General features: G+C 35.9%; 1 long non-coding RNA gene across 1 annotated transcript in view; it reads left to right on the plus strand.

Moving 5' to 3' along the window:
* Window positions 1-24,709, plus strand: part of LOC125108993 (uncharacterized) — an 83,313-nt gene extending 58,604 nt beyond the window's left edge. Inside the window, exons 2-3 of the long non-coding RNA XR_007130070.1 lie at window positions 18,917-19,073; window positions 24,617-24,709. This is a non-coding gene — a long non-coding RNA (uncharacterized LOC125108993). The remainder of the gene's footprint in view (window positions 1-18,916; window positions 19,074-24,616) is intronic.
* The last annotated feature ends 317 nt before the right edge of the window (window positions 24,710-25,026 follow it).

Raw genomic sequence — 25,026 nt, forward strand, 5'->3', positions numbered from 1 at the left:
TCATTTCCAAACATCCCTCTCCTATCCAAGAAAATCATTATGTTTACAATTCAGCATTATAAAACAATTGATCCAGAGCACTTTACCTATTAAAACACAATTTAATGCAGGAAAGACATAAAAGAATGAGTTTCTGAGGTAAAATCTCTCTCAAATTACCTTATTCTCCCTCTTGACTATCAGTGGTGAGAATCTGACTGAATAACATTTAAAACTTTACTTTTCGCGACAGAGACTGACATTTTCTAAATATGTTTATAGTCTGTCATAAGATAATACTTAACTCTTCTGAGCCATATAAAAACCTACTAATAAAAAAAAATCCAAATATGTTAGTTTTAACACTACAAAATGACTATCCAAGATTTACAACCAGATTATATTGATGTCCAGCCACACAGAACATTAATTACAACTTAGAATCCGATGCTATACTTAAAACACTTTAAGCATAGAAGAAAAAAATGGATCAACATATTCCTCTGCTAAATGCATCTGGAACTAAAGTGCACTTAATATTGTCTTCACAGCATTTTTCTGTTTCTTTAGGTAGTATAGTTTCATAATTTGATAACACAAGAAACTATACTTGCTTTTACTTATTCTATTTCTAGACATTTAACACCAATAAATACTCATTTATAAGAATTGTATGGCTTCCTTTCTAATTTTGTGACTAGAGATGGGTTTGAAATACAACTAAGTGGATTCTTAAGACTAGCATTGTATTTCTATATAAGTACAGGATCATTTTTTAAAATGAATTTAGTAAAATGGAGACTGAGGATTCCTTAAAATGTTTTATTAATTTATGAATCACAAAAATAGCTCTTTAGATGGGCTTTTAAAAATGATTTTTTGCCTTTGCAATTCTAATGGAAAAATCCAAATCAAGTTTGATCTGAGGAATTTTCAGTGCCATAAGAGATCATCAGAAAACACTTAGAGTGACCTAATCATTAAGGAAAAAACCCAGTAATTGCACTGACATTTTCCAACAACTGATCAAATTTGTTGTTTTAAGCTAATAGAAAAAAATCCAGTTGCAACTTAAATATGCAGAAAATAAGTCTGACCTAACACATCTTTAACTTTTCATTCACAGTGACCAAAATGCCACTATTTAATATATAAGCCCTGGGTTAGGATATGTGGATATACGGAATAGATATAATATCTGTGTATGATGAAAGTGTATAGCACATCCTTCTCTAGCTCCTTCTATGGTACCCATGAAGACAGAGGGCATGGTAGGAAAAAAATCCCACAAATAAAACTAATGCATATATTAATAAAATAAGAATCAGGAAAGACTCTCCACTCCCTATAAAATATATAGAGCTGAATTGAGACAGATCATATTGAATAGTCACTGTCTTTAAAAATAGAAGTTGCTCTTTTTGAGGTAGTCACGTCAAAACTCTCTCTCCTTTTAAACACTCGCAAACCTCATCTGTTCTGCATCTACCTCTACATTACATTACATTAAGGAAATATCCCTGCAGTGAACATATGTGTAAAGGGGTGGGGTAGTGACCAGCAACGTCTGTGCTAAGGGGGAGGTGAAATTCTTTGTGGCATAGATGAGGCAGAGACATTAAAACTGAAACAAAGCAAAACTAATTTTATTGTATTTCAGCTAGGAATGCTGTCAGATCAAAGGAACGACAAATGGGGCTTGTAGTGTTTTAAAAAATTAAAAAAGTGGACGGCACGGACGTAGCTCTTCTACAGGACTATCAGAGATCAGATTTTTTATTCCCCCAACCCTGCTCTTTTTTGTCCACTATCTTACAAATTTGACTTATGCATTTGACTTACTTAGTATTCTTCCCATCCAGACATCACATCTGCATTCAAGGAAGAATGTAGAGGGAAACAACAGGGTCTTTGATAAGAAAATTATAAGCTTTACTTTAGTGCAAGTCTCATGAACCAGTGCTGAACCTTATGGCCATTCCTAAATGCAAGGTAATCCAGAATTTGAGTCTGTTTCTGTGTTTGTTTGTTTTTACTTTAGCCTCCATAGTGGGAAGTGGCAAGGGAGAAGTTTTAATATCCATTTCACTATGACTGCCATTGGCTACCCAATAACTATAGACACACTTCAAAGCACACTGGCAAACAAAGAACAAAAACAACCACACTGACCTCTGTCCCATGAAGCCAGTTTCTGTATCCAACCAGAAGTCTATACTTTGTTTTCTTTGCTATGAGATCCAGATTGTCACACTTCATATTAAACTATATATAAGCCAAAAGGCAATTTATTTGTTTACAAAATACTCAATACATGATAATGGAGAAAGCAGGGAATAACTACAAAACCCGTATTTCAAACAAAAAAGAATGAAAACATAGAGCAGGCACTGATCTATGGGTCACATAAAATCCAGGTAGTCAAAATGGGGCGAGTTCTCTGTTTCAACAGAAAATTATATGTCTTGTTTTGGTAAACTCCAGTCCCTAGTTCTATCTTCAAAGACCTTTGTGGTCCATGGTCTTCCATAATTGGTAATTCTGCCTTTGGGAGGACTTTTTAAAGGATAAGTATTGTTTTATTTTTCACTTTTTATTGCAAGATATATTGCACATACATAAGCTAGTACATTAGATTAATACATAGTTTTAAGTATATTAATAAAATAAGCACTTAGATATCTATCCATTATTAAGTGCAATTTATAAACTAATACTAACAACTTTAAAGCCCCTGTGAGCTACCCAGAAAGACATCTTTTTCCTTCCAAAATCATAGTCTATTCTGAAACTGCCATTAATTTTTCCCTTGCTTTTTATGTTTTTGTTGTATCAAAGCTTTTCCACATATGTGTACCTATTATAAACACTATATTGATATATTTTGTCTGGTTTGACTTACATTCAAATGGAATTATACTCCATATTGTTGTGACTGGATTTTTTTCACTCAAGTTTAAATTTTTAGGTTCATCTATATTGACGTGCTTAGCTATCATTTATTTGTTTTCTCTGATATAAATACCAAAATATATTTATCTATTCTCTTGATGATGAAACTTTTTTTGTTTTCAGTCTAATTATAAATAATGCTTCTATGAATATACTAGTGCATGCATCTTGGTACACATTTACAAAATTTTTTTCCATATATTTAGGGATGATGTTGATTCTTAGGTATACCTATCTTCATATTTACTGTTTTTAAAACTTTTTTATAAAAAATTCACACTACCATCTGCTATATCCTCTGTCCTCTATCCTCATAAACACAATATCATTATTTTAATTTGCATTCTTCTGATACTAATAAGGTTGTATATCTTTTGGGCACTTTTGTGTTTTCTTTTGTTGTCTGTGTTCTTTTACTTTGCCCATTTTCATATTTATTGGTTTAAATATTTTAAATTTTTGATTTGTATAATTTTGCTTAAACTCTGGATACTTTCTTACTTTTTTTGTTTGTGTTGCAAATGTCTTCTTTCAGTTTGGAGGGTGTTTTGTTATTTGTTTTCCAGGTATTTTTTTCAGAGTTTGTTTGTTTGTTTGTTTGTTTTAAATAATGAACATATGTTCTGAATCTTTTACTATAAAATTTACTCCTCTAAAGTTGTTCCTTTTGTCCCATTTGTGAAATTTTTATCTAGCCAGATTTCATAAAAAATTCTTCTGTGAGGCTTTTGCCTTTCATGTTTAAGTCCCTAATCCTATACTAAGTATAAACTTTCCATGTAGTTTGCCAATAAATGAAGATCACTCAATAAGAACAGAGGCTTTCCATTCAGAGTTTGCTACAGCAAGGGGCTCTACCACTGTCATTTTCATTTGACAGAGACTCAAAGGCAGGCAGAAAGTGGGAAAAGCTTCATAATAATGAAAAAAATTAAAGTTATGCTCTGAGGATTGTTGAAGGCAGACTAATTAGAAGGGGGACATCTATGTGATTGGTTTGGGGAGCATATTTGGCTTTCTCTGGTTCATTCAAAGGTGGAAGAGGGGGAAAAATATGGAAGCTGGGCCCACTGTTGCTGACTTTGTGACTTAATTTCCTAACAAGTTCCTGCATAGATTGTGAGTCAGAGTTCTGTTGTTCTATGTGGTCTAGTCATTGCCCTTTTGTATGTTAAGTCTCTCCGTGGATAACACATTTTCCTTCCATCATTTGTTGAAAGTTTTCCTGTCTTTTCCCCACTGATCTACATAGCCATCTCTTGCAAAATCTCAGGTTCCTATATATGTGTGAGTTTAGACTGGGTCCTCAGCGGTATTCTGTTAGTCAGTTTGTCCACTTCTGGACCAATAGCATGATGACTTAAGTATTGTTGTTTATGAAAAATATTTGTCATTTTGGAAGTCTTAACCTCTTTTTATTTTTCTTAAAACTATCCTAGCTTCCCCTGGTCTTTTGTCCACCAATGTAAATTTTAGGATCTATTTAAGATCCTTAATATTAATATAATTTCATAGAAGAGATACTGCTGAGGTAGTGTGTCTTCCTAAGATTATTGGATATCTATATAATTTTTTAAAATATCCTGAAAACCAGCTAAAGACTAACTCTAATGTAATTTATATGCTTTATTGCTATGGTGAATATCTTTTAATGAAATTTTCTGTTTGTTTGTGTGCAGTTTATTTATGTACATTTATGTATATTCATCTTACCTCTAGTATAATTTCAACAGTCTAGCTTTAACTTTCATAGTTATTAACTAATTTCATTTATTTGTATAAACAATCATATACATATTTGACTCATACAATGCATTTCTCCCTTTAAATCATATGAATTTTAATTTAATTTCTATCTTTTGTTATATAAGACATCTAGTAAAATGTCAAAGAAGGTGTTGGTAATGGGCTTCTTGTACCATCTCTGACTTAAAGAGAATTCATTTAACATTTCTTTTTATTTTATTTTTTATAAACATATATTTTTATCCCCAGGGGTACAGGTCTGCGAATCGCCAGGTTTACACACTTCACAGCACTCACCATAGCACATACCCTCCCCAATATCCATAACCCCACCCCCCCTCTCCCAAACACTCCCCCCATCAACCCTCAGTTTGTTTTGTGAGATTAAGAGTCACTTATGGTTTCTCTCCCTCCCAATCCCATCTTGTTTCATTTATTCTTCTCCTACCACCTTAACCCCCCATGTTGCATCTCCTCTCCCTCAAATCAGGGAGATCATATGATAGTTGTCTTCCTCCGATTGACTTATTTCGCTAAGCATGATACCCTCTAGTTCCATCCACGTCGTCGCAAACGGCAAGATTTCATTTCTTTTGATGGCTGCATAGTATTCCATTGTGTATATATACCACATCTTCTTTATCCATTCGTCTGTTGATGGACATCTAGGTTCTTTCCATAGTTTGGCTATTGTAGACGTTGCTGCTATAAACATTCGGGTGCACGTACCCCTTCGGATCACTACGTTTGTATCTTTAGGGTAAATACCCAGCAGTGCAATTGCTGGGTCATAGGGTAGTTCTATTTTCAACATTTTGAGGAACCTCCATGCTGTTTTCCAGAGTGGTTGCACCAGCTTGCATTCCCACCAACAGTGTAGGAGGGTTCCCCTTTCTCCGCATCCTTGCCAGCATCTGTCATTTCCTGACTTGTTAATTTTGGCCATTCTGACTGGTGTGAGGTGATATCTCATTGTGGTTTTGATTTGCATTTCCCTGATGCCGAGTGATATGGAGCACTTTTTCATGTGTCTGTTGGCCATCTGGATGTCTTCTTTGCAGAAATGTCTGTTCATGTCCTCTGCCCATTTCTTCATTGGATTATTTGTTCTTTGGGTGTTGAGTTTGCTAAGTTCTTTATAGATTTTGGACACTAGCCCTTTATCTGATATGTCATTTGCAAATATCTTCTCCCATTCTGTCAGTTGTCTTTTGGTTTTGTTCACTGTTTCCTTTGCTGTGCAAAAGCTTTTGATCTTGATAAAATCCCAAAAGTTCATTTTTGCCCTTGCTTCCCTTGCCTTTGGTGATGTTCCTAGGAAGATGTTGCTGCGGCTGACGTCGAAGAGGTTGCTGCCTGTGTTCTCCTCAAGGATTTTGATGGATTCCTTTCTCACATTGAGATCCTACATCCATTTTGAGTCTATTTTCGTGTGTGGTGTAAGGAAGTGATCCAATTTCATTTTTCTGCATGTGGCTGTCCAATTTTCCCAACACCATTTATTGAAGAGGCTGTCTTTGTTCCATTGGACATTCTTTCCTGCTTTGTCAAAGATGAGTTGACCATAGAGTTGAGGGTCCATTTCTGGGCTCTCTATTCTGTTCCATTGATTTATGTGTCTGTTTTTGTGCCAGTACCATGCTATCTTGATGATGACAGCTTTGTAATAGAGCTTGAAGTCCAGAATTGTGATGCCACCAACTTTGGCTTTCTTTTTCAATATTCCTTTGGCTATTCGAGGTCTTTTCTGGTTCCATATAAATTTTAGGATTATTTGTTCCATTTCTTTGAAAAAAAATGGATGGTACTTTGATAGGAATTGCATTAAATGTGTAGATTGCTTTAGGTAGCATAGACATTTTCACAATATTTTTTCTTCCAATCCAGGAGCATGGAACATTTTTCCATTTCTTTGTGTCTTCCTCAATTTCTTCCATGAGTACTTCATAGTTTTCTGAGTATAGATTCTTAGTCCCTTTGGTTAGGTTTATTCCTAGGTATCTTATAGTTTTGGGTGCAATTGTAAATGGGATGGACTCCTTAATTTCTCTTTCTTCTGTCTTGTTGTTGGTGTAGAGAAATGCAACTGATTTCTGTGCATTGATTTTATATCCTGACACTTGACTGAATTCCTGTACAAGTTCTAGCAGTTTTGGAGTGGAGTCTTTTGGGTTTTCCACATAGAGTATCATATCATCTGCGAAGAGTGATAGTTTGACTTCTTCTTTGCCGATTTGGATGCCTTTAATTTCCTTTTGTTGTCTGATTGCTGAGGCTAGGACTTCTAGTACTATGTTGAATAGCAGTGGTGATAACGGACATCCCTGCCATGTTCCTGACCTTAGCAGAAAAGCTTTCAGTTTTTCTCCATTGAGAATGATATTTGTGGTGGGTTTTTCATAGATGGCTTTGATAATATTGAGGTATGTGCCGTCTATCCCTACACTTTGAAGAGTTTTGATCAGGAAGGGATGCTATACTTTGTCAAATGCTTTTTCAGCATCTATGGAGAGTATCATATGGTTCTTGTTCTTTCTTTTATTAATGTGTTGTATGACATGGATGGATTTGCGGGTGTTGAACCAACCTTGCAGCCCTGGAATAAATCCCACTTGTCATGGTGAATAATCCTTTTAATGTACTGTTGAATCCTATTGGCTAGTATTTTGGCAAGAATTTTTGCATCTGTGTTCACCAAGGATATTGGTCTGTAGTTCTCTTTTTTGATGGGATCCTTGTCTGGTTTTGGGATCAAGGTGATGCTGGCCTCATAAAATGAGTTTGGAAGTTTTCCTTCTATTTCTATTTTTTTGGAACAGTTTCAGGAGAATAGGAATTAGTTCTTCTTTAAATGTTTGGTAGAATTCCCCCGGGAAGCCATCTGGCCCTGGGCTTTTGTTTGTTTGGAGATTTTTGATGACTGTTTCAATCTCCTTACTGGTTATGGGTCTGTTCAGGCTTTCCATTTCTCCCTGGTTCAGTTGTGGTAGTTTATATGTCTCTAGGAATGCATCCATTTCTTCCAGATTGTCAAATTTGTTGGTGTAGAGTTGCTCATAGTATGTTCTTATAATTGTCTGTATTTCTTTGGTGTTCGTTGTGATCTCTCCTCTTTCATTCATGATTTTATTTATTTGGGTCCTTTCTCTTTTCTTTTTGATAAGTCTGGCCAGGGGTTTATCAATCTTATTAATTCTTTCAAAGAACCAGCTCCTAGTTTCGTTGATTTGTTCTATTGGTTTTTTGGTTTCTATTTCATTGATTTCTGCTCTGATCTTTATGATTTCTCTTCTCCTGCTGGGTTTAGGGTTTCTTTCTTGTTCTTTCTCCAGCTCCTTTAGGTGTAGGGTTAGGTTGTGTACCTGAGACCTTTCTTGTTTCTTGAGAAAGGCTTGTACCGCTATATATTTTCCTCTCAGGACTGCCTTTGTTGTGTCCCACAGATTCTGAACCATTGTGTTTTCATTATCATTTGTTTCCATGAATTTTTTCAATTCTTCTTTAATTTCCTGGTTGACCCATTCATTCTTTAGAAGGATGCTGTTTAGTCTCCATGTATTTGGGTTCTTTCCAAATTTCCTCTTGTGATTGAGTTCTAGCTTCAGAGCATTTTGGTCTGAAAATATGCAGGGAATGATCCCAATCTTTTGATACCGGTTGAGACTTGATTTAGGACCAAGAATGTGATCTATTCTGGAGAACGTTCCATGTGCACTAGAGAAGAATGTGTATTCTGTTGCTTTGGGATGAAATGTTCTGAATATATCTGTGATGTCCATCTGGTCCAGTGTGTCATTTAAGGCCTTTATTTCCTTGTTGATCTTTTGCTTGGATAATCTGTCCATTTCAGTGAGGGGAGTGTTAAAATCCCCTACTATTATTGTATTCTTGTCGATGTGTTTCTTTGATTTTGTTATTAATTGGTTTATATAGTTGGCTGCTCCCACGTTAGGGGGATAGATATTTAAAATTGTTAGATCTTCTTGTTGGACAGATCCTTTGAGTATGATATAGTGTCCTTCCTCATCTCTTATTATAGTCTTTGGCTTAAAATCTAATGGATCTGATATAAGGATTGCCACTCCTGCTTTCTTCTGATGTCCATTAGCATGGTAAATTCTTTTCCACCCCCTCACTTTAAACCTGGAGGTGTCTTCGGGTTTAAGATGAGTTTCTTGTAGGCAACATATAGATGGGTTTTGTTTTTTTATCCATTCTGATACCCGGTGTCTTTTGATTGGGGCATTTAGACCATTAACATTCAGGGTAAGTATTGAGAGATATGAATTTAGTGCCATTGTATTGCCTGTAAGGCGACTGTTATTGTATATTGTCTCTGTTTCTTTCTGATCTACTACTTTTAGGGTCTCTCTTTGCTTAGAGGACCCCTTTCAATATTTCCTGTAGAGCTGGTTTGGTATTTGCAAATTCTTTCAGTTTTTGTTTGTCCTGGAAGCTTTTAATCTCTCTTTCTATTTTCAATGATAGCCTAGCTGGATATAGTATTCTTGGCTGCATGTTTTTCTCATTTAGTACTCTGAATATATCATGCCAGCTCTTTCTGGCCTGCCAGGTCTCTATGGATAAGTCTGCTGCCAATCTAATATTTTTACCATTGTACGTTACAGACTCCTTTTCCCGGGCTGCTTTCAGGATCTTTTCTTTGTCACTAAGACTTGTAAATTTTACTATTAGGTGACGGGGTGTGGACCTATTCTTATTGATTTTGAGGGGGGTTCTCTGAACCTCCTGGATTTTGATGCTTGTTCCCTTTGCCATATTGGGGAAATTCTCTCCAATAATTCTCTTCAACATACCTTCTGCCCCCTCTCTGTTTCCTCTTCTTCTGGAATCCCAATTATTCTAATGTTATTTCGTCTTATGGTGTCACTTATCTCTCGAATTCTCCCCTCGTGGTCCAGTAGCTGTTTGTCCCTCTTTTGCTCAGCTTCTTTATTCTCTGTCATTTGGTCTTCTATATCGCTAATTCTTTCTTCTGCCTCATTTATCCTAGCAGTGAGAGCCTCCATTTTTGATTGCACCTCATTAATAGCTTTTTTGATTTCAACTTGGTTAGATTTTAGTTCTTTTATTTCTCCAGAAAGGGCTTTTCTATCTCCCGAGAGGGTTGCTTTAATATCTTCCATGCCTTTTTCAAGCCCGGCTAGAACCTTGAGAATCGTCATTCTGAACTCTATATCTGACATATTACCAATGTCTGTATTGATTAGGTCTCCAGCCTTTGGTACTGCTTCTTGTTCTTTTTTTTTTGTGGTGAATTTTTCTGCCTTGTCATTTTGTCCAGATAAGAGTATATGAAGGAGCAAGTAAAATACTAAAAGGGTGGCAACAACCCCAGGAAAATATGCTTTAGCCAAATCAGAAGAGATCCCAAATCGTGAGGGGGGGAGAAAGGGGATAAAAAGGGGTTCAGAAAGGGGGGCACCTGGGTGGCTCAGTGGGTTAAGCCGCTGCCTTCGGCTCAGGTCATGATCTCAGAGTCCTGGGATCGAGCCCCGCATCGGGCTCTCTGCTCAGCAGGGAGCCTGCTTCCTCTTCTCTGTGCCTGCCTCTCTGCCTGCTTGTGATCTCTCTGTCAAATAAATAAATAAATAAAATCTTAAAAAAAAAAAGGGGTTCAGAAAGAAAAAAGAAAAAAAAAGAAACTATTAAAAAAAGAAAGCTGATAAAGAAAAAATATAAAAAGAGGAAAAAAATATATATATTAGATAAAGTATTTAAAAAACGTTAAAAAAGAAAACGGTAAAAGTAAAAAAATTTAGCAGAAGAAGAGAAAAAAAAATTGTAAAAAAAAAAAAAATTAAATTAACTGCAAGGCTAAAGAATCATGGGGAGAAAGCCATGAGTTCCATGCTTTGCTTTCTTCTCTTCTGGAATTCTGCCGCTCTCCTTGGTATTGAAACTGCACTCCTTGGTAGGTGACCTTGGTCCTGGCTGGGTTTCTCGTTGATCTTCTGGGGGAGGGGCCTGTTGTAGTGATTCTCAAGCGTCTTTGCCCCAGGAGGAGTTGCACCGCCCTGACCTGGGGCCGGGCTGAGTAATCTGCTCGGGTTTGCTGGGTTTGCTTTCAGGAGCTTTTGTTCCCTGAGCGCTTTCCGTAGAGTTCTGGAAGACGGGAATGAAGATGGCGGCCTCCCAGTCTCCCGCCCAGAGAAGCTGAGAGCCTGGGGCTCCACTCCTCAGTGGGCCCTCATAGAACAGCGCCCAATTACTCCCGTCACCCTGGCCTCCGGCCGCGCTCTGAGCTGACCGAGCCTGCGACCGGTTCAAGGTAACCCCGAGCTGAGAGTCACTCCTCCGCTCTGTCTCTGTAGCCGGTTTCCCCGTTCTAATGCCTGTAAGCTCTGTGACACTCAGACACCCCCGATCCTTCTGTGACCCTGTGGGACCTGAGGCCGCGCTGACCCCGCGTGGGCTTCACCCCGGTTAAGCCTCTGGAGCGATGTCCCTCAGTGGAACAGACTTTTAAAAGTCCTGATTTTGTGCTCCGTTGCTCCGCCGCTTGCCGGGAGCCGGCCCCTCCCCCCGTGGTCTATCTTCCCGTCGCTTTGGATTCACTTCTCCGCCAGTCCTACCTTTCAGATAGTGGTTGATTTTCTGTTTCTAGAATTGCTGTTCTTCTTCTCTTCAATCTCCCGTTGGATTTGTAGGTGTTTGCAATCTTTAGATAAGCTATTTAGCTGATCTCCTGCTAGCCGAAGTAGTCTCAGCCTGCTACTTCTCCGCCATCTTGACTCCTCCCCCCAAAAAATCTATTTCCTCATTTAACATTTTAAAATTAAGCATAATGTTTTCTGTAATTTTTATAGATATCCTTTCTTAAAATCTGTATCTTCTACTTCCAGCTTGTTTTTCATTATAAATATTGTTGGAATTATCAAATTATTTTTTATATTGAGACCAATATATTTCAATTGGCTTATTATATTAGTATGTTTTCTAATAATAAACCAAACTAGCTACTCTGGTATAAGGCCATTATATTTAGTGTCATTTTTTACATTGATGAGTTTTTTTATATTTTGTTTGTATTTTCACATGTACATTCTTTTAAATTGATATGTACTGGTTATATTACCCATGCTATATTTTGTTTTCTTTTATTTTGATATTAAAATTATGTTAGCCTCATCTGTATATTGCAGATTTTCCTATTTTCTATCCTCTGAAATATTAATATCAGAATTATGTTTTTCCTGCTTGTTTATTGGTTCATGACGTAATGTTATCTGAGACTGGTATTTTCTTTGTGGGAATATTTTGAACTACTGGTTCAATTTCCCCATGAGTTAAAGGTTCAGTCTTTAGGTCTGTATACTTCTAGGAATAAGTCATTTAACCATATTATTTTTTAAAATTTCCTCTACACTCACTCCAGTAACATCCTTTCAGTGGTATATCAGCCAGCCACCCAGCGGAAGGTGCTTTACATTAAATTTATTATATGAAGGGAGATGCAGAAATGTGCTAGAATGATGCAGAATGTACTAGAATGGCCGTATACTATGAATATGGATTGACCTTTTCTGCTGAACCCATAATATGACTTTATCACACACCCTAGGTTTAATGAGTCTGGTGTAATAAATGCTGTTTCTGACTATGAAATTTCTTTCATAGCAAAAGAAGTGATGAAGGAGGCTCAAGCCTATGTAACTCACAGGTTTTACCATGCACCCCTTGACCCAGAAATAACTTGACTTAGAAGCCAATTTAATGTTCTACCTAGAAGCAGAATAACAATTCTAGGAGGGATAAAAACCTGTGGGTTTGATGTTCTGTTGCAGAGCAGGTCTATTATTTGAACCAATTACCATTCTATGGAACTCTTTCTCCTATGAAAGAATATAAAGGCCTGGAATCAGAAGGGGAAGGGGAAATCAGGGATAGGGTGTTAGAAACTAATAACCTACTCTTAAGTTCTTATTACCTGTCTTCAATACTATGGTCTTCCACAGTGACATGGACTTCTATCAGGGTATTCAAGATATACCAAGGTATACCAAGATGCTTCTTGGCTATTGAATCCTTATGCCACTGAATTTACAGGCAATACAGAGAACTATGGTATTACATGAAGATATTAATTCTGATTATTAAATAGAAATAGAGGTGCTACTGGACTGGAGTTGTATGTAAAACACAAGAGATCCTCTAAGACATCTCCCAGTACTTTTAAATATACTGGAAACTGTTAATGAACTGTTTAGCAAATCAGTACAGTTATGTGCATAAATATTATTATTTTTTTTAAGATTGTAGTTTGGGTTTCAACACAGAGTTTTATTATTTATTTTTTTTTAAAGATTTTATTTATTTATTTGACAGAGAGATCACAAGTAGGCAGAGAGGCAGGCAGAGAGAGAGGAGGAAGCAGGCTCCCTGCCGAGCAGAGATCCCGATGCGGGGCTCGATCCCAGGACTCTGAGATCATGACCTGAGCTGAAGGCAGCAGCTTAACCCACTGAGCCACCCAGGCGCCCCTCAACACAGAGTTTTAAAAAAAGCATTAACCAGTGAAAGTATGGGCTGAAGGGAAATGGAACTTTAATTGGGTAGTAAAGAAAGAAAACAAGGTCTGTAATAGCTTCCCATATTTTATTATTAGATCTATAGTAAGGTTGCATGCATATATCTCTCTCTCTAGCCCAATTTCATCTGTTTTTCTTTCCTTTTATACTACTATATTTTATGAGGTGTACTAATAATTAACTTTTAAGTTGACTTCTAAGGTATAGGTTATCAAGGTGGGATTATGATGTGACAAGAGACCATCACCCAGAGACCTATTTAACAATCTATGAACATTATGCACATTGTGTCCACTACAATGTATTGTCAAATTGCAAATAATTCTAAAATGTATTATTATTTTTTTAAGATTCTATTTATTTATTTGACAGGCAGAGATCACAAGTAGGTAGAGAGGCAGAGGAAGAGGGGAAAGCAGGCTCCTTGCTGAGCAGAGAGTCCAATGCGGGGTTCTATCCCAGGACCCTGAGACCATGACCTGAGCCAAAGGCAGAGGCTTTAAGCCACTGAGCCTTCTAGGAGCCCTAAAATGCATTGTTAAGTGAAAAAAATTCAAGTATTTTCGAATGACCATTTTTGTCAATCATGAGTGTAAATGTAGTGTCATAAGAAACTAAAGCATTATATACATTACATATTATATAAAGAAACTAAAACATTACTTACTAAGGCATTATATTTAGGGTTATAATTTAGGATAATTTATGCTAATTTTCTTATAGTTATAGTCTTTTTTAATTGGTTGGTAAGAAACATGAATTATTTTTATAATATACAATAAAGAGAAAAATTTAAATAATAACAAAGCTACTGAATTAAATTTTTGTAGTCATTGATTATGTGCTTTGGAATATGAAATGTACATAAAATATTAAGAAGTGAAAAATGGGTTTATATTGGTATTACTATCATAAATTTAAAGTGCTTTTTTATTTTTTAAAGTGTTTTAAATTAAACAATTTTAACAAACTAGAAAGACCTATATGAACATGTTAAAAATTAACACTAGATTACTTTTGGACAATGCAAATGCATGGTAGTTGTGTGCACGTGTGTTTTTCTGTGTTTTATGAATGTCAGATAAAGGTCATGTATTACTTTGTAATAACAGAACAAATCATTACTATAATGAGGTTTTCCTTAGAAATAAATTTTATATTGGGGTGTATGAATAAAGTGCTGAATTCAAATTAGATAACTTTATTGGTAACAATGCATCCTTAGCTATACATATGAGTAAAATGAGCAAATGCTTCTTTTTCCTTTCTTATGACAAGAAAAATTAAAACTTATATGAAACACATTGTATTCTGCACAGCATAAGCTCCAGATTAATTAAAATTGTGGTCCAAATATTTATGTCATATTAATTATAATAAGGGACTTAGGTATTAACATTATTTCACATACAAGTGGAAGTAATACATTTCAATTTTGCTTCTTTGCAGCACTAATTGATCTATTTGGCTTGCCTATTATAGCAGGTATTTTCACAAATATTTCTAGTGATTTCCAAATATTATGGGTTTTTTTTGTTTGTTTGTTTGTTTTAGGAATGGCCATCTGTGTTTTAAAATGAGGTGTAATTTCAGTCCAGTATCTATGACTGTTGTGACATATTTTGTTCAGTATTTATTTTCAGCCTATTTTCATGAATATTTTATGGAAGAAAGCTTAAAACATGCTAAGCTAGAACATATTAGTGATGTCTTAAGATACATTTGGTAAATGATTGCTGATAAAAGTGTAATACTTGCGATAGCTTAAAGTTGTGTGTGTGATTGTTATATATATTCAACATTTTCTTAAATGATTTTGACTAAAATATATACCTTCAAAAGATATTGGCATCTGGCATTTGTTTAATTATCTAATTAGTTCTAGGGTTGATTGATTAGTGAACATTAGTTATGTCATATTATCCTTGAAAGTGAGGAAAATTAAGATCATATTCAGCTGGACAAAGACAGTGAAGAAAATGTGTTATTTGAGCCTTGATATAATAAGGAAATCTAAGTACCTTTAAAAGACTATATTGGGGTGCCTGAGTGGCTCAGTGGGTTAAGCCTCTGCCTTCGGCTCAGGTCAGGATCTCAGGGTCCTGGAATAGAGCCCTGTATCAGGTTCTCTGCTCAGCACGGAGTCTGCTTCCTCCTCTCTCTCTGCCTGCTTCTCTGCCTACTTGTGATCTCTGTCTGTCAAATAAATAAATAAATAAATAAATAAATAAATAATTCTTTTTTAAAAAAATACTATATTAAGATCGCTGTGAACAAATGCTAACTTTCTTCACAGATTTTTTTTTAAAAAATGAGATCTATACTAACTGATGAATTCTTTGGGATAAAATAGGTGCAACCCATGAAACTGAGGACAGAGCATTTTTCACCTTTCTGTGTGTAAAAATCAAGCAGTTGATCACAATAAACTCCAAGTCAATTGGCTCAAACATAAAAGGAGGTATTATCTCAAATAACAGAAAGTCCATATATAGGATATGTTTCCATGGTGACAAAATTGGGTTTGGGCCCTGATTTACTGCCATTCTTTTGGCTCTGTGCTCTTGCCACATATTGGCTTTGTCTTCAAAATGGAGGCAAAACAAGTCCAACAGCAAAAGGAGAACCGTCTTTCTCCGATTGACTTATTTCGCTAAGCATGAAAGACAACTATCATATATGATCTCCCTGATATGAGGGAGAGGAGATGCAACATGGGGGGTTAAGGGGGTAGGAGAAGAGTAAATGAAACAAGATGGGATTGGGAGGGAGACAAACCATAAGTGACTCTTAATCTCACAAAACAAACTGAGGGTCGATGGGGGGAGGGGGTTGGGGGGGTTTTGGACATTGGGGAGGGTATGTGCTATGGTGAGTTCTGTGAAGTGTGTAAAGCTGGCGATTCACAGACCTGTATCCCTGGGGATAAAAATATATTATATGTTTATAAAAAATAAAATAAAAAATATATATATATAAAAGGAGAACAGTCTCTGATTTGTGTACTTTTATTTTAATCAACAATGTTACTGCATTGCTTCAAAAGACAGATATTGTTTGAATGCTGGTAATGCATTGTTGGTAATGCTGTGCCCTCTCTCTTGCTAAGGTCAAATGTTATTACTTAGTTGATGATGACCAAATGATTCTTTTTTTTTTTTTTTAAGATTTTATTTATTTATTTGACAGAGATCACAAGTAGATGGAGAGGCAGGCAGAGAGAGAGAGAGAGAGGGAAGCAGGCTCCCTGCTGAGCAGAGAGCCCGATGCGGGACTAGATCCCAGGACCCTGGGATCATGACCTGAGCCGAAGGCAGCAGCTTAACCCACTGAGCTACCCAGGCGCCCTGACCAAATGATTCTAATGTAAATTGATGTTTTTCCTTTGTCATATTTAGTCAAGCCCTACTTTGAGAATATACAAACATCTTTTTACCCCAACAGTCTTTAGGAATCACTGATGATTATTACTCATTTTCAGTTATTACACTGAGGATTGAAAAGTGATGACTTCTCTTTCTACCATTTCTTTTTTGATATTTAAGTATCATTCTGTAAAAAGTGACTTACACCCTGTCCCCTTGCTATGCTTTCTTTTTTCCTTTCTTTCCCTTTCTTTTTCCTTCTCTCTCATCCTTTAATAAAAATTACATTATGAACCCATAAATCTTTTTTTGTAGTTGTTAATATGTTGCAATTCTCTGTTTTGTGTGTGTGTGTGTGTGTGTGTCTTTTAAATTCAATTAGTCCTAACTGTTCTATTTGAAGTTCAGACTGTCTCAAATTTGGCCAGTGAGAAAATCTTTAAGTTTCTTTGTATAATTTTGACGTAACTTGTTAAGTCTTGAACACTTCTAGGCTTATCATGTACTTTTCCAACTCTAGAATCATCCATTTGCCAGTGTCCTCTTTTTGGGAAAAGTTACCTGGAAAGCAAGATCTCAGCACTATGTGTGCTTACTGATACTGAGGTATCTTGTCTCTAAGTGACTTTATGGTCCAAACTCAGACTGATTTTTTTTTTTTTTCATTCAAATCCAACAGCATGGAACTTTTATTTTTCTTTAATCCATATTTGTCTCCTTTCTCCTTTCTAGGCAGCTTGTTATACACAACTACAAAAATGTTTGCATGGCAAATGTACTTTTGCCTGTGGTATTTTGAGTTTGCAGAGGTTAACCATTTGGGTAAAATTCTAGGAGAGGACTTATTGGGACAAAGAGGAATGCATACATAATTTGGTTCAATATTGCCAAAATCTCCATAAACCTATAAAGTTTTATCATATTGCATTCTAAGTAGCAATGTATGAGAGTTCTTGCTTACCAACTCTCACCTGCAGACTGTTATCAAGCTTATGAATTTCTGCCAATCCTGTAGGTGAAAAAAGCACCATGGTACATTTTAATTTGCATTAAGGAAGATTAATTTTCTATCTGTAGTGTAGATTGTGAAATTTTATCCCAGTTCATTACTTATCTTTTATCTTTGCTTAAGGTATATTTTGCTATTAATTTGGAGGGGGTTTTGTAACCAATTTTATTAACCTAGGGTCTTCTGGATCTTGAAGTCATACTTTGAAAGACTTTCTTCAAACCCAGGTTCTAAAGGAATTCACCCAAGTTTTCTTTCAGAATTTGTATTGTTTCTTTTATTAACGCTTACATTATGATCTATTTGAAATTTATTCTGGTGCATAGTATAGTGGATATTTAAGGTTATCATAAATGATTTCTCTGGTCTGAAAGGGGCAATTTCTATTTATTTACCAGTTTGATTTGTTCTTATGGTTCTTCTTACTATTACTAAACTCTTACCACATCTGATGCAAGTTCTTTTCAAAACAATCCATCTTTGTCATCAGGTGTATATTATTTCTAAGTTGTGTTCTAAAGAAATTAGTAATACCAAATAAATCAGGAAGTGAATAAACATTTTTTATATTTTCCAATTTCAAAAACTCACCAGTACATATTGAAATAAAATTAATGTCACTTTTCAGTTCAAACATTTTCTTGGGTTTTATAAAAGAAAGGACTGATGGTCAAATGATATATTTTTTATTATTTCTTAGTAATTTTATTCTTATAAATATGACTTTAAAAATATATTTACCCAAATAATGATATTCATTCAGATTCTGCTTGGAGAGTTTTGATATTTTGAAATTGCTCTGTTTCATGACATTAACAATAATTGTTCTCAGGTGTGGCACAGCAAAATAAAGATAAAAAGTTTAGGAAAATTGGTTATTTTGCAAGTTTAGCATTATTAAGTGGGATGGCTTTAGACGTAAAACTGCCAGTCCTTGGATCTCAGTATTATAATATGAAAACTAAATATATTAGCTTAAATATCTACCTTAAAAAAGCTTTTTTAATGACTGAAATATTGGTCATGAAATTTTTGTTATTGTTATGTTATATTGGATTTATTTTTATTAATACTCATATTTTAATATATTTAAGAATTCTAGATTTAATATGTTTACCTGGATTCATATAGAAATTATATGCTTTGTGTAAAACAGTCATTTGGGAGAAGTAGGAACTCATTATGATGTCCTTGGGACCCGCTTAATTCTTAGGACATTCTCACCTTAAAATTTTAGACATTATCATTATCATATGTATTCTTTTAATTGTTAGCTGTAACTATTACTATGTATTTAATCTCTTTCCTGCCAGGTGAAATCATTTCCTCTCTGCACTTGCAAACTTGATCCCAGGCACATTCTTTGACATGAGATCTTGCTCAGTAATGGAAAATGCCTGCGGAAGACTGCTGGATGAAAGAGACTTTGCCTAGCAATGAAATTCACTGCCCAAGTCACCTGTTTACAAGGTATTTTATAACCTCTCCCCTAAATCTTACCACCTGAGTCTTCTACTTCCGGTTGAGTTGGTAGTTTCCATCAGAACAAAGCCAGCTTGGCAGCTACATTGATAAGCAATCCTGAGTGAGCTGGGTTGAAGTGTGAAGATGAGCTTGGGAAAAAGAACAACTTTTCTCTGTCCTTCCTTGACCTTCCTCCCCCACTGTAACGGTCCTTCTCAATCTGGATCCTACAGCTCAAGTCAGGTAGACAGATGGCGACAGTGCCTGGATTTCCCAGATAATCCAAATATAAGTAATTAGGAGTGCACTATATTTTAATATCTTAGATTAGAAGTAAAATATTTAATAAAATGTTTATATTTTGGAGGCTAGATGAAAATTTTGATAGTTTCCAATAGACATGTTTATTTATGAACATGAACAACAAACTTTATTTGAGAATTTATTTACATGAATTGAAATATTATAGTCTATATCTTTAGACACTGATATCATTATGCATGCAGATTTTTCTTTCCAGATATTAAAGTAGTATAATATAATTATAGCCTCTCAAATGATCCTTATGAGGATTTAAGTACTTTACTAATGCCCTATGATTAAACCTCTCACTTCTCTTATTATATTGGGGAAAAAAGTCACATAATTATATTCTAGTAGGGCATTTCCATTTTTATTTATAAATATTATCAGTGTACTATACCATCCAAATAAAAGACAATTACATCCTCAACTTTTGCATATATAAGAGTCAAAATTGGTTGTTTTTATTAGAGCTTGTTTATTCTATGATCCCAAGCCATTGTCCTCTACTTGACATCTTGAAGGTAATTTTCAGAATGATAAAAGGAACCATACAAGATATTAGCTGTATAGCATTCTGTATGCTAAGGGACCAGTAACCTAGAATGCTTGAAGTTTTTCTGTAGTCAACACAAGTTAACTAGAGTCATTTAACTTCATTTTCATACTTACTTTTTTTTTCTTTTTCTTTCTTTCAAATTATGAAATCACATCTACACTTCTCAGCCTAATGTCAGTCATTGATTCCTTGGTGTTCCAAACCTTATTTTAGAATTAGTCTCCATATTCAAACTCCTGTTGTGACTATGCATTTTTGCTATGTGATGTTTTCAGAGCTCCTCACCCTAAAATATTAATCCTGCCCCTTATCATGTCACCATTAATTCCTTTGTTGTCATTATTACACTTAACATGCTACAGAGCCTCTGTTCTATAATTTGCAGTGTGGGCAGTGCTGCTCCAGTAAACCCTTCTGGAAAGGACTATACTGTAAATTTGTATTAGCAAACATGTTTTGCCATTTAATACTTCAATAAAGATCAGTAGGCATAGCATGCAGACCTTCAGGAGAGGAGGCTTCAGGGAGCTGATATAACTACTTACTGTAATATTGTAAAATATTGTAAAATCCTAGGAACCCATGTCATGTCATGTCCTACTCTGTATCCTCACTTATTACCTGAAGTCATGAAACTGAGTAGAGTGTTAGGAGCCAAAATGCTAAAGACAGTTGCTTTGGTGTGTATCTTAGCTCAGGTAATTCCTAGCTTATGATCTAAGTGATTACTTAACCTTTCTTGGAATGAGTTACTTCACCTGTGAAAGGGGCTAATAGTGCTTCACCACGTGGTGAGGTGAGGATTACAAGACTGACGATATGTGAAATGCTTAGAACACTGCCTGGCACATAGTGAAATTCACATAAGTTTTGCTATTATAATTGGCGCATTGAAGGTGCTAACTATAAAGCATCAGTAATTTAATATGCTGGGATGATTCTTACGTTGTTTTCACCTTGACTGAAAACTTCTAGTAACTGTAGAAAGAATGAATTTTCTGCAGTTAGTAAAAAAAGGAAACAAAGGAAGGAAGGAAGAGGAAGGGAGGGAGGGAGGGAAAAAAGAAAAATTGACCTGAGAGAATGAATGGCTACCCTGACAGGATTCATAAAAGATGTGAACAGCACAGGGCAGAGAGGATCCATGGACAATGGAGAAAAGGCAAAGGAAGGAAGCCTCAGTAGAAGTTTCCTTAGGTGAAGCTAAATAAAGATTTCCATAACACTTTAGGATGGAGAGATTTCTGCTTAAATCCTGTTTGGGAGAAGAGAATGATAAACAAATAGTATAAAATGATATAAATTTATTAAAATTTAATATAACAAAATTCACTGATTTTTTTAATCTGTAGCCTGTCTTTGTAATTATAAGGAATTACAGAGATTACACTGTTTAACCATATATATATATATGTATATATATACATATATATATATACCTTCAATTATATTTTATAGATTGGTTTCATTTATTCTGAATTTATGAGGCATTTATGGTACTTCTATGATCTTTCGTGAAAGCATGTTTAGTGTGATTGAATTAATACAACTGAACATGTGCATCTCCTTCCTGCTCTAAATTTCTGGGAAAGACATGAATACTTAACTACAGCTCTGGGACACAAGATGTACACTTCATGGATCCAAATTCTGAAGATACCTTGAAAGACAGAAGGAGCTACTGAGCACCATTTCCACAGGAGAAGGTTTGCCTGAAAGGTGAAAGCAGCTACTTGCTTAGGAAGCAGCAGATGAAAGCAGGGGAGGTTTCTTGGGCAGCCTTCAGGGTTATGGCCAATGTACCTGTAAGAGAAATGACCAGACACACTGCTCTGCCTCAGATCAGCAGGCAACAGGCAGGTGGATGCCCAGAAGGGGACATAAAAAAATGGGTACCACATCCCACACTCAGAAGATGAGCAGCAAATGCATACTTCATCCTGTCCCCATGATCACTGTATGCTGCAATACATGGAAGTAGTATTTGTGGAAAGCTCTACAATAAAAGTGAATGTCCAAAAAAGAGACTCCCAACATTTGAGAAAATCTAATAATGGGCCCAGCAAGAAAGGCACCAAAGTCAACAATTACTTTATAGAAAAGAAAATGAAATTTAATTTGAAATAAAATATTACATAATTTCCTTGAGTGGATAAAATGAAGGTTGTGAAATGCACACACACACACACACACACACACACACACACCGCTAATTCTTCCCCCAGATTTCTGCTTCCCCAAGATTCCTCCAGATGTCTCTCTACCTCAGTTCCTTCAGGTTTTTTATGAAGTCTAATTATACAAGAGAAGATTTTTCCAACCCCTCTGTTTAACTAGTATTTCTTTCCGGTGTCTCCAACACCCCCTATCCTTTTTACCTGCTTAGTTCCTTCCCCAGCTTCCTTTTCCCCCATAGAGCTTATCAGCACTTGATCTATCATATGTGTATAGGTTTTATTTTATACCAGAATATAATCTCCATCTGGTCAGATTGTCTGTTTTGTCTTTCATTGGGACCTCTATGCTAGAAAAATCTTTAGTATTTAATAAACACCTAATAAATAACTTGTTAAAATAATTAACACATTTTTGCAAAACAGGTCATACCTCTCTTAAACCTCTACATTTACCCCAAATGTTCCACAAATATTTGCAGTTTTAGTGGGTATGTTAGGTTTAGCTGTCCATGTTTTACATCACTTATATGTAAGCTAGAATTGAGCATCTTATAAAAAATTGTGAGATTCAAATATTCTTGGGAGATTTAAAATATTAATGAATATTTCGGACACCAGATATTTCATCAAATTTAGGTGGGAAAAAAAAAGAATGATTCCATTATTTAACTGCTCTTAGGAATAGAAAGTTGTCTTATGGCAGTGATTTCAGTTGGAGTAGAAAAATGAGAATTGGTCCAGACATACTTCTTACAAGTCTTTCTGGTCATATGTGAGTTCCATGAAACTTGGTGGCTGGGGTTTTTTTCTCTTTCACATTCAGCATCCTGGCATAGGGTCCAACCCAGGATAGGTCATCAATAAATGTTTGGTGAGGGGTGCCTGGGTGGCTCAGTGGGTTAAGCCTCTGCCTTCGGCTCAGGTCATAATCTCAGGGTCCTGGGATCGAGCCCCGCATCGGGCTCTCTGCTCAGTGGGGAGCCTGCTTCTTCCTCTCTCTCTGCCTGCCTCTCTGCCTACTTGTGATCTCTCTCTGTCAAATAAATAAATAAAATCTTTAAAAAAATAATAAAAAATAATAAATGTTTGGTGAATTAATGATTGCATGAGTAATTTGTTTTCCAAAAAGTAAAAATTCATGTTAAATTATTCTTTCTGTTTTTTACCTTTATATTTTTTCCCTTCTAACTTGTTTATATATTCTAAACTCTAAATACTTAGGCATTCAGACTTTTTAGCATATATATTATCTCTTTGAGCAGAAGTTAGCTAAAGGGTAAAATGTCTCTGCTTCACATGGTGTTTGTTATCTACTTTCTAAATATCCTTCATGAGCTTAAGGCTAATGAGGGAGACAAACAAGTTAGCAAATGCCTGCAAAACATTTTGTAGTGGGTGATAGCCATCTGCATAGGGTTCTGATGCAGGCAAAGGAGCGGCAGAAATGCTTCAGGAAAGTGTTGATAATGAGTAGATATTTGTAAAGCTGAAAAGTAGCAGAGAAGTCCAGTCAGCAAGAGCAGCTGGCCTTCGTTAGGGTTTCCGGGAAGAGGCTACAGTGCTCAGTCACTGGCATGACAAAAGAGGAGATTGTAGAAGCAAACAAAACTCGGATGTCTGGAGCCTTTTAGTCATTCCTTTGTAAATATTCCCAACACACAATGAACGAGAGTCTACAATATTCTAGATTCTGGCAATAAAGCTGTGGAGACAAATCATTGCCCTTATGGTCCTTATATTCTAGTGGTAAAAACAGACCTTAAAAAAAAAAAAGGGAAAAAAAATATGTGCAGTATGATGAACAAAAAGTAAGCACTACAAGAAAAATAACGCAGTCAGAATAGGAAATATCAGAGGACAGTCAGGGAAAATGACATTTATTTAAAGCCATAAAGAGAGAGAAATGAGCTAGGTTGATAACCGTATGTGGTGGTGGCAGGGGTGGAGTACAGGGGTGGAGTGCGGGAACAACCAATTCAAAGACATGGAGACAGAAGCGTGCCCGAACCATTGGTGAGAGAGACTGTAGCCTGGAGATAGGCAATGATGCTCCCAGTTCAGGAGGACTTGTAGGGAGCAGGATGACACTTAAGGTATTGCAGTGAGGAGTAAGATAATGTATTAGTTATATTTTGATTGGGTTACGTGTGTGCCCAGAGAGAAATGAGGAGATCCATCCAAGTCATTCTTCAGTAGTCCTTAAGTCTACTGAAGAAAAGGCTTTAAATAAGATGGTTGTGGTCAGTTGTGCCCAATGTCATCAATAGGTCAAGTAAACATTGCCTGAAAATGGAAAGTTATTTGAAACAAGAATGATGACATAACTATACCCACTAAAACTACAAATATTTGTGGAACATTCGGGGTAAATGTAGAGGTTTAAGAGAGAGAAAAAGGAGTCTTCTCAGATTTGTTGTAAAAAGTAGTATGGATATAATCTCAAAGGGATCAGGGTTCACAAAGTCATTATTTGAAGGAAAATATAATGGTTTGTTTTGTATTTTTGACAGATGTTTTGTAAGCCAAGGGGCAGAGAGATTGAAAATTGTCATACAAGGAGCAGAGTCCCAGAAGGAGGCTCTTCTAATAGTCTGTTGGAGAGGTAAGTGCATGGAACAGGATAAGGTTTGAAAGTGTAAACTAGTTTGCTCAGAGAACACTTGAAGTCAGTTTTTATATTGTGCCACTTTTAAAGATTAGACTTTTACTTGGCTGTTTTAACTTTGACCCATTTGTATATACCAGCAAAGTGAGCTAGTTTTCTTACAGTGAAGGTAGTTGGCTGCTGGTGACTTATTCTAAGACCCCGGTCTCCTTCCTGAGCAGTGGCACATATTAATAGGCAGAAGGATTGAGGTTAAGGGTTCAAATAGGAATTGTTAAATTGCATCTTTCCTTGGGCAAAGCTAATAAACTCAGA

The sequence above is a fragment of the Lutra lutra genome, chromosome 9, assembly GCF_902655055.1.
Source record: "Lutra lutra chromosome 9, mLutLut1.2, whole genome shotgun sequence".
NCBI lineage: Eukaryota > Metazoa > Chordata > Mammalia > Carnivora > Mustelidae > Lutra > Lutra lutra.